This window comes from Tupaia chinensis, unplaced genomic scaffold (genome assembly GCF_000334495.1).
Source record: "Tupaia chinensis unplaced genomic scaffold, TupChi_1.0 Scaffold147500_2, whole genome shotgun sequence".
In the NCBI taxonomy this organism is placed as follows: domain Eukaryota; kingdom Metazoa; phylum Chordata; class Mammalia; order Scandentia; family Tupaiidae; genus Tupaia; species Tupaia belangeri.
In genome coordinates this window covers 440,721-449,410 of record NW_006207352.1, presented here as the reverse complement: position 1 = coordinate 449,410, position 8,690 = coordinate 440,721, and the positions used below count along the sequence as shown (strand labels likewise).

Here is an 8,690-nt window from a genome sequence, read left to right as displayed (position 1 = left end):
GGTGGGTTGTGCCTGTGTGTGTGGGCGTTTGTGTGTGCCTGTGTGTGTGCGCCTGTGTGTGTGTGCCTGTGTATGTGAGCGCCTGTGTGTGTGCCTGTGTGTGCATGTGTGTGCGTGCGCCTGTGTGTGTGTGCGTGCCTGTGTGTGAGTGCCTGTTTGTGTGTGTGTGAGTGCCCGTGCGTGTGTGTGAGCTTCCCATGCTCTTGTGTGTGTGAGCACCCATGTATGAGTGCCTGTGTACATGTGTGAGCACCTGTGTGTGTGCACCGTGTGCATGTGTGTGAGTGCCTGTGCGTGCATGTGTGAGCACCCGTGTGCACGTGTGTGAGTGCCTGTGCGTGCATGTGTGAGCACCCGTGTGTGTGTGTGGCCAACGTTAGAAGACATCTTGCTGGGCTGCGACCCTCCCCCTGGACCTCCTGAGTGGCTGTGGCTGCAGACAGGCGTCCCGTGCCCGGCTTGCTGGCATTGTGGGGAGTCGAACCCAGCTTTCCACGTGACCTCACTGGGCCACGTTCTTGCAGCCAGGCCAACATTTTGTTTTGGCGGTTTCTCTCTCTTCACACACACGTTTAAAAAATAATTTGCAGCTAATCTTCAGTCATTGCCTTTGCTCCGTGAACACGCCCACAGTCCCAAGTCTCCCAGACAGCGGCTGCACGGCGTCCCCCTCAGGACCCTCACCCTCAGCCTGCGCTCGGGGCTCCCTGCTGTCCCCGCGGTGTCCTTCACTGACCTTTGGTCAGACGTACCCCAGGACTGCGTTCCTTTGTAAGGGCGCGCCATCCCAGCGGGTGGGAGAGTCCCCTTCCTGTGCGTGCGTGCGGGTTCCGTGACGTCAACAGCTTTGCAGCCCGCAGTGGTTTTCCAGATGTCCCTCCGTCAGCGCCTGTCAGGTGTTTCTTCCTGATCTAGTCTGGGTCAGAGTTCGGGAGAAACGGCTTAGACACTAGGTCTCTGTTTGTGCTCTGCTTTGTTTCCGGGCTTTCCCACTGGTGGGTTCTCTGCTTTTGTGCCACGGCCACACAGCTTAAAAAGGTACTTGGGCCAGCAGGTGGCATGGTGGCTAAGGCACTGGGCACACGGACACTCGTGCATGCGTGCCCAAAACCCTGCGAGCAGAATGAAGGGGAGGGCTGTGGTGACTTTCTACTCCCCCCCTCTGTCTCTGTCTCTGTCTCTCTCTCTGGCAAGCACCTGTGCCCTACAGCAACTGCAAAGGGTGGGGAGGCATGTTTTAATGTCTGTCCAACAAGGCATTCTTGCCCAATCAGACATTAAAGGTTCTTCTTGCATTTTAAAAACTAAGAGCTATAGTATCCATTGTCTGGCACAAAGAAGCTTGTTGCTATTTTTACTGGGTTGTTTAAAATTTATAAATTAATTTAAGGAGAGCTGGCATCTTCCTGATGTTCTCATCCCATGCAAGAATAAGAGATGTCTTTACATCCATTCTTTTCATGTGTCTTTCGGAGCTGTTTGATGTGGGTTTTGCATATTTCTTGTTAAGTTTATCCCTAAATATTTTATGTTATTATACAAGGGTTTTCTTTTTTCTTTGTTAAAAATATCTTTTTAAAGTTTATTTATTTCTTTCTGTGAGCAAGAGAGACAGAGACAGAAGCCCCCGACAGGGCTGTCACATGGCCATATTCCTGTCCCCTGATCCTGCCACACGCACTGGCCCTCTGAGGGGGTCCTGGGACCTGAACCCAGTTTGCCACATGGGTCCAGCTGCACTGCTGTGCCCCACCTGGCCTCTAAAGGAATGTCCTCATAGCCTGTCACTATTGTGTGTGTGTGTGTGTGTGTGTGTAGAGAGAGGCTATTGATGCCTATATTCAAACTTTTAGGTTTTAATTTAGTTTTAGTTTTTATTCTTCCCATTCATGATAGCGCATGTGCCTGAGAGAAGGACAGACAGACAGAAGCGCGCCGCACAGGGCTTCGTCACGCTGCGACCCGGTGCTTCCAGCCCTCCACCGTGCCAGGATGGGCACGTTTGCACACCTGCTATGTTCCCGGTAGACCATGCCATAGAGGCCTGGCCTTATGAAATCTCGTATCCTACCATCTTTCAGGGTTTTCAAGCTGTGAAGCTCCAGGAGCCCCTGAGAAACATGGTTAATACAGGCAAAGAGCCCAGCCCTCACTGCCAAGGTGGTAGGCACCGTCAGGGAACGGAGGGTTCTGGTGGGGCTCTGCATGTCTGGAGACCCAGAATGCCAGTGGCTCAGACCGGGGGTCAGAGTGGGCTGCCCACCACCCCGTCAGCCGGAACAGCCGCCCCACACAGGAGAAGCAGGGCATGGGCATGCACACTGCAGTGGGGCCGGGGCCGAGGCCAGGGCCGGGGAGGGCTCACAGCCCGGGCAGCAGAGCTGGGTGAGCAGAGCGAGAGCCAGAGCCATGGCCACCTCCTCACACCGGCCCCAAGGGCACTGGCGAGAAGCTGGAGCCTCAGGGAGAGCCCCTGCAGGACCAAGCCCAAAACTTAGCCCTGTAGGTGCTCATCTGGGGTGATCTGGGGTTCGGGCATGGAGGGCTGAGTCATGGTCCCATTGCAGGCCACCTTACCCTGGTTAGCCCAGCAGTTCCCACCTGGCGTCTGTCCTGTCCTGTCCCGTTATCTCAGTGCCTGCTGCTCACTTGGGACGCCCTGTTACTTCTGTCCTGGTCTCACCGTATTGACGTTCTTGCCACCTGTGTCTGGTCCCCTTCCCCGTTCTCCTCAGCTGGTACGGTCCACTTACCGTGTCTTTAGTTCATTTTTTATGTGTATCTTCTTCTCAAGAGAGAACCTTAACGGGTATCTGGATGCCACAGTGGCCACCGTAGCCTTCTGACAGCCGGGATCGCACTGGGGTGTTTCAGCTGACCCGGGATCAGAACCCTGACCGGCCCTGTTGCTCCAGCGTCGCAGAACAGCCACTACCGCCACCTACAGTCCACGTTTTGCAGAAGGTGCTTCTTGCTCTGGGTGCCCATGAAAAACCCACAGAATGGCACTGTGTACGGACCTCACTGTGTCCTGCCGGGCGCCCCGTGAGCTCTGTCTGAGAAGTCCATGTGTAGTCTGGGGGCCTCCGGTCACCGGTTCCAACTCTGCACGTCCTCCTGGTGCACTGCTGGGGCCTCACTGCCAGCGGGACAGATGACGGGACACAGGAGGGAGTGAGGCGTGGGGGGGTGCGCACCGACCTCCGTGGAGCTCAGCTGTCTGCCTTCCCCGTGCCGGGCAGGAGCCGACAGCCGGTCCTGCCAGTGCCCCTCACTGCTGGCCACCAGCATGCACAGTGGGGTCACAGTCACCGCTGGCAGGGTGACGACTGGAGCCTGTGACTGCACGCGTCGGCCTCTTGGGATTCCGTTCCGCGGACTCCCTACTCATGCCCTTGGGCCCGTTGCTCCCCATTCGGATAGCTGTCCCATCGTCCATTTCCAAGAGGGCCTCGTCTCTCCCTGAACGGCCCCCGGCCTGGTCCTTGCATCTGCCATCTCTTCTTCGGCTCTGCTTGTTTGTAGTTTCGTTCTCTCATCGGAGAAGCTGATCACTCTACTGCAGCCATATCTGCTTCAAAAACACTGAGCTCAATTTTACTCGTGCCCCTGAATTAGTTTGCTGGGCGCGCCTAAATGAGGCCGCTCACTCTGCTCTCTGGCTATCCCTGACTAAGCCCTTTGTTTTCAAGTTCCGAGCCTTTTGGGGTACTGAGCGGTAATACCTGCAGGCAGGCAGACCAGGGGCCCATGTTTAACAGCTAGGAACTGAGGGTGCCACTGAGACCTGGACTTCAGAGAGAAGGTGGTGACCGTCAGTGTGAGTCCAGGGACACTTGGGGGACAGCGGTGGGTAGTGGAGTCCAGCTGGCCTTCTGGGGCCTGGGCCAGCCCTGGGTGGGGTGGGGCACACTAACGGTGCCCAGTGGTGCCCCAGCAGTGTGGGGTCCTTAAAAAGAAATACAGCTTGGGGCCAGCAGGTGGCATGGTTGTTAAGGCCCTAGGCTCTCACGTGGCCGACCACAGTTCTACTCCCATATCCAGCATCTTGAAAATCACCCTAGGCACGTTTTATGCATGTCCAGAATCGCAACAGGAGAATGGGAGAGAGGGGGTTGTAATGTGGTCATCCCCTGGGGGGTGACTTCTCTCTCTCCTTTTCTGTCTCTCTCCAATGAGAGCATGCTCCCTACGGCAAAAACCTTTAAAATAAAAGAAGAAAGAAGAAAGAACTGAGGCTGCTGTGGACAGAGGGACCTGGGGGGAGAGACAGGGCTGGCCCGTGGCAGGCTCAGGGTTAGCGTGGGAGCTGTCCGCCAGCACACCAGGCGCCCCGGGGCCGGCGGTTGAGGGCGAAGTGCTGTTTCTGTTTCTCCTGCTGTCTTTCTCACTCTTCGAAGAAAAAAGTAATTAAAAAAACTTTAGAGAAGCAAATGAAGCCATTGTGAGGAATGAGAAAGTATTGCCTCGCGGCCAAAACCGAACGGACGATCAAAGCAAATGAGAATGGCCAGCTTCTGCGGAGTGGGGAGTGGCAGGACTGGGGAGACTCTGACCTGGGCCCATGGTGGTGGGGCCCTCAGGTCTGAAGACGCCCCCCCAGGAATGGGGGAGATGAAGGGAGGAGGGGCAGAGGGAGGGCTGGACCCGGCTCCAGCCTGGACTTGGCTCCAGCCTGGACTTGGCCACTGGATCGGAATGCCCTACTGGTGTGGCAGGCCCAGCTGTGGCCTCGTTGTGTCACCTGCCGCCTGGCAGTGCTGGACTGGATGACATGGAGGACGCCCTTCTGCTCCGCCATGTCTGCCGCGATCCTGGACATGGTGTCTCAGCCCTGGGCAGGCAGGGGGAGCTTGGAGGAGCACGGAGGCCGTTTCACAGGTGACAGTGGTCATGCGTGCACGCAGGGCGCTCACTCCGCCCGCCCGGGTGGCTGTAGGCACTCCACCTGTCACTCCCTTCAGTCTTCAGGCTACATCCCGGAGGGGATGCTCATCACCCCCACTTTACTGACAGACCGCAGTGCAGAGCAGCCAAGCGACAGCTCACACACGCAGGGCCCGCAGGCCTGAGGGCTGACGCAGGCAGTGCAGGGATGCTGACCGGCAGCCACATGGCCCCTCTGGGCAGCCTTGCCAGCTCAAAGGCAGACCACACACAGTGCCGTTGTCTGGGCCACCCATCCTTGCTTCCCCTCAGCTGCACGGAAGTGATCTGGAAACATCCTTGCACACGTGGGAGTTCTGCACAGTCATCTCGCCCCTTGCTGGACTTTCCTCGTCTAAACATAACCGCCCTCGTTTGCCTCGGAGAGCCAGATGACCGTGAGGCCAGTGGCACCTATTTCAAAAGGGTTCTAAAAAAAGCCATTTTCCAAATACACACACGTGACCCACTGGCCCTGCTTGCTGACCAAGTCTGTTGTCTGTTTAATGACCCAGCAGTGTTTTCAGCGTGGGCAACTCTAAGCTGCTTCACTAACCACGTGAGCCGGTGGGAGACCCTCCCTGTGGCTGAGACAGGCCTCTCACGGCACTGCCGGTGCTCACGGCTGACACGCACCTGCCAGATGCCCGAGGGAAGGCGCCGTGCGGCTGGGCTTAGTGTTCCGTAGATCTGATTGTACTTAATGGCCTTTCCCCAGAGGCCTGGGGAAAGGCCTGGCCCTTGTGCTTAAATATGCAGCAAAAATAGCTATTTACAAATGACGACTTCTGAGGCCTAAGTGGGCCCCAGGAGAGCCTCTGCACCTGCCTTTGCCTCAACCACAGGATCCTGAAGCCCAGAAGTGAAGTCTCTCGCTGGTGTGGAAGGAGCTGGAGCTAGAAGGTGAGAGGCATAGGGGCCGTACCCAGCAATCCCGGCGGGGCTCCGCCCTGCATGTCCCACTGCTAGTGTGCCTCACAGCCTCCGTGCTCTGAGCTCTGTTACAGAGGTAACGTCTGTCTGGATGGGGGCACGTGTGTCTGGCATGATTTTCAGGCTGCCAGTGCCCAGGCAGTTAGCTCTTGCTGCCTAACAAGCAGTCCACAAGCAGCATCGCCGTCCGTGCTTCTGTGGGACGGCAGCCTGGGCCGAGCTCAGCCCTGCGTCTTCTGGCCCTAGCTGGGCTCCTTAGTGTACCTGCAGTTGCTGCAGGTCCTGGGGCAGATCGCTGCTGGGAGTTGGTGGCTTGTCCACTAGAGGGGCGTGGCTGCTTCTGTCTCACCCCACTAGCTCGCTCACCTCTCCATCCAGCTGACCAGGTGTGGATGGGTGGTGGGCAGGGAGGCCACCGTAAAGCCACACTGGACTTGGACTGGCACAGTGTCGTTCCCCCGCATGTGGGCCAGGCTCCTGGGGCCAGCGCAGTGCAGATTCTAGGCATAGGAGTGAGCTTCCCACTCACAGTGCAGAGGGCACAGACACGGGGACCTGTGCCAGTCAGCGCGCCTGCTGAGGTGTCACTCGGGCTCTGTCCTCCGCGCCTGCCGCTGCTTGTTATTTCTGTTAGAGTTCACTGAGAGACAGGCAACTGCAATGGGGGCCTCATGCCATGACCCCCGCCCCGGGCAGCCAGGCTCGCAGGCACTTGCGTGCCCAGCTATTCAGGGCCTCGGCTGCAAACCCAGGTCCCTCCCCTGGGGCCCAGCCGCATCACTGCTGTGCCTCCATGCGGGTCCCCATCCTGCCTTCCCAGACAGCCCAGCTGCTGCAGCTGCTGGGAGCCTCGTTCCTGAAGCCCTTGTGACTCAGTCTCCTGGCCCAGGTTCTCCGCCTTCTTCCCGGGAGGTTTTTTCCGCATGTCCCACCGTCCTGAAAACTCAGAGCTTCCTGGAAGCCACACAGAACCCGGGGGCAGGAACCACGCACAGAGGTGAGGAGGATCACCACTCACTGCTCTCCTCGTGGCTCATTCAGATTTCTAACATGTGCCTGTTACGCTAACTCCATGGCGAAACCGCCATGCCCTCGCTGCCAGGAGCAGGCATCGTGCCACATCTGCCCCTGCCCCATTCCCCGCCCCATGACGTGGGCGATGAGCTCAGGTGTTACACAGAGGGGGAGTCCCCACCCAGCACCTGAGCCTGTGGTCAGAGACAGCAGAGGCGGGCTTGGCCCAGGCCGCCAGGCTCAAAGTCCTGCTCTCCGCTCCTGTTGCCCACCCCCCCCAGAGCGTCTAGCAGGGCTGTCTACTGGCCGCGCCCTCCCACTCCGCGTATGTCAAGAGGCACACAGACGGATGTCCACTTGGCTGACCCGGGAGTGGGGTTCTCTCAGGGTCACAGGCAGCTTCTTTGTGGTGAGCTCGGGTCTGTGTCCCAGTCCCCCGTCGCGTCCCTGGGCAGTGTTAACCTCGCGGCTGCCTCTTCCTACAGGCAGTATGCTGCAATGCCAGGCTCCCTGAAACCCTGCCCACTGGCCACCCTCCCATCCCCACACCTGTGCAAACCCTTCCTCCTCTGCACAGGAGTGTTCCCACGCCCCTGTCCTTCCCCTGGAGAACTAACCATCCCCATGACCTCATCCTCATGGCCGACGACCTCCAGACCTGAGCCTCTTCCTGCCTCGGGCTCCCCCTTGGCTGTCCCAGAGAACTCAGCCTCGAGCGTTTCCACCTCGCTGCCCACTGCCACCTAAGCCTCCCTTCTATCTCGGTCTGTGGTTTGGGAATGGGCTGTGCTGCCCAGCGAGACAGACCAGAAGTCCTCCAGGGCCTGGCAGGGAGCTGGGCAGACTCGCACACCACCTGAAGAGGGCAGCCCCCTCCCAGCTGCGGTGCACGAGACATGGCCGGCTGCCAGGTCACTGGCCTTCCAGCAACACCCCAACCCCGTGGCCTGCTGCTTAGGTGTTGAGCACGACCCACGCTGTAACAACACCTGCTGACAGGTGGCCCTCCCTGCCTCTCTCAGGTGAGCATTCCCTCCCACAGTTGGGCCGGCATCTACGTCTCTGTACCAGCCATCACCTAGCTCTGGACCCACGAGTCCCACTGCCCCACAGGCACTGCACACCCAGCCTCTCCCACTGTGGCTTGGTGAGGCAGACCCTCCTGCTCCATGAGACAAGCTGGCAACCTGGATTTGCAAAATCACTACTTTTTAAAATTTATTTTAAAAAGTATTTATCCGGCTAGCCAGTGGTATGGTTAAGGCAGCTGGATCCCACATGGTGGGATTGCTGACTGTGCAATTCAAGTCCCAGACCCAGCAGCTTGAAAAACACACGGATGTGCACCTCCATGCCTGAAGTCCTGACGGAAAGGTGAAATGGAGAGGAAGGGGTGGCAGCGTGGCCACCCAGGGTGCTTTCTCACTCTCCCTCTCTCCGGTGAGCACCTACGCCCTCTGGTACTCCTGTTAAACACTGTTTTTCTTGAGAGTGAGAGACAGCGTCCCCAGCGGGGCTCATGCCTTGTCCCTCTGAGCATTCCTCGCCAGCCACGACCTCGGCGGCCATGCCCAGCACATGCTGGGAACTGAACCCACGACCTTCCGCATGGACCCAGCATTTCTTGAGCGCACATTACCACTGCACCACCGAGCTGGCCTGAGAAATCACCAGTTTTAAAAGTTCACATCTGAGGAAAATAACTTCAGATGAAAAAGCACTTTTTCTTGGGCCAGATTTGATCTGAGAGCTGGCAAACAGCCACTGGCTCCAGTGAGGGCCGGCTGCCCAGCAGGCAACGCGCCGGGGCTCACTAG

General features: G+C 58.2%; 1 long non-coding RNA gene across 3 annotated transcripts in view; it reads left to right on the top strand.

The window, feature by feature from the left end:
- The window catches only part of LOC102480440 (uncharacterized), a 33,900-nt gene extending 29,880 nt beyond the window's left edge, over window positions 1–4,020 (top strand). For all 3 annotated transcript variants that reach the window (XR_003548118.1, XR_003548119.1, XR_337599.2), the window contains one exon: window positions 2,795–4,020. This is a non-coding gene — a long non-coding RNA (uncharacterized LOC102480440). The remainder of the gene's footprint in view (window positions 1–2,794) is intronic.
- The last annotated feature ends 4,670 nt before the right edge of the window (window positions 4,021–8,690 follow it).